Source organism: Chrysochloris asiatica, unplaced genomic scaffold (assembly GCF_000296735.1).
Source record: "Chrysochloris asiatica unplaced genomic scaffold, ChrAsi1.0 scaffold00103, whole genome shotgun sequence".
Classification (NCBI taxonomy): Eukaryota; Metazoa; Chordata; class Mammalia; order Afrosoricida; family Chrysochloridae; genus Chrysochloris; species Chrysochloris asiatica.
Genome location: NW_006408621.1, coordinates 5,341,385 through 5,343,211, shown reverse-complemented (window position 1 = coordinate 5,343,211; position 1,827 = coordinate 5,341,385).

The following is a 1,827-nucleotide window of genomic DNA, read 5'->3' as shown; positions in this document are numbered from 1 at the left end:
ACTCGATGGCACCTAACAACAACAACAATAATAGATGTAGTAATCTATAGATGTAACATAATACTGTTCCAGATTCCATCAACAATCCTTAAAAAGATGGAAAAGCCAATCACCATCTTTCTACAGAAAGGAAAAAGACCCTGGAAAAGCAAAGCAAAACTGAAAAAGAGAAGTAAGAGGAAAACACCCCGGTACTGAAATAGTGACAGAAACACTTGAACAGAATTCAGAACACAGAAATAAACCCATCTACATATGGGCAGCTGATGCTCACCACACAGACTGAATAAGTATGATGAAAAATACAACCTTGACCCATAGCTGATTTTAAAGCATTCAGCATTCTCTTGTTCTGTTCTAACAACTGCCTCTTGATCTATGTACAAGTTCCTCATGAGCAGAATTAAGTGTTCTAGAAAACCCATTCTTCTTAATGTTATCCATAGTTTGTAATGATCCACACAGTGGGAAGCCTTTGCATAGATAATAAAGCACAAGTAAACATCTTTCTGGTATTCTCTGCTTTTAGCCAAGATCCACATCTGACATTAGTAATGATGTTCATAGCTCCATGTCCTCTTCTGACTCTGACGTGAATTTCTACCTGTTCCCTGTTGATGTTGAAACCATTTCTGAACTATCACCTACAAAATTTTACTTGCATGTGATATTAATGATATTGTTCAATGTTTTCTGCATTCTGTTGAGTCACCTCTCTTTGGAATAGGCACAAATATGGATCTCTTCCAGTTGGTTGACCAGGTAGCCGCCTTCCAAATATCTTGGCATAGATAAGTGCATGCCTATAGTGTTTTATCAGTTTGCTGAAAGATTTCCATTTGTATTTCATCAATTCCTGGAATCTTGTTTTTCACCAATGTCTTCAGTGCTTAGACTTCTTCCTTCAGTACCATCAGTTCTCGCTCATATGCTGCCTCCTGAAATGGTTAAATAGTGACCATTTCTTTTTGGTACAGTGACTCTGTATATTCCCTCCATCTTCTTTTGATACTTTCAGCATCATTCAATATTTTGCCTTAGAATCCTTCAATATTGCGAATCAAGGCTTGCATTAATTTCTTTTAATTCTTTCAGCTTGAGAAATGCTGTGTTCTTAGCTTCAGGTTTTCTAATTTTTGCACATTTCTAAAATACATTGTCTTCTCGAGCTACCTTTTGAAATTTTCTGTTCAGCTCTTTTACTTTCTCATTTCTTCCATTTGCTTTAACTTCTCTGCTCAATATCAAGTTTCAGAATATTTTCTAACATCCATTTTGGTCTTTCTTTTTTACTGTCTTTTTTTATCACATAAGTCCATAATGCAGTGGAAATGATACTTAAACTAAAAACAAGGACACAAAACACAGGTGGTGGTGACCAAAGTCTTCAACAAAGAGAGGGAAGTAAAAAAGGAAAAGGGAAGAAGAAGACGTGACCTGCTATAAAAATCAAGAGACATGAATGGAGGACTCCATTTTCTATCAAGAAATAAAAGAAGCATTTTGTATCTTTAGCTATGAACTTTTGTGCCTCCCAGCTTCATCATCCAAGTTGACAATGAAATAAATTGACATCAACACTTTCATTGAGCAGTATAAAAGAAAAAATTTTTGCCTTTCAATGCTTTTCATGGGTGAAAGAGCCATATTTTTAAATGGACAATAGACTGCACCATTTGTTGTTGTTGTTGTTAGGTGCCATCGAGTTGGTATCAACTCACAGTGACCCTATGTACAACAGAATGAAACACTGCCCAGTCCTGTGTCAAACTCACAATTGTTGCCACACTTGAACTCATTGATGCCGCCACTTTGCTTCTACATCTC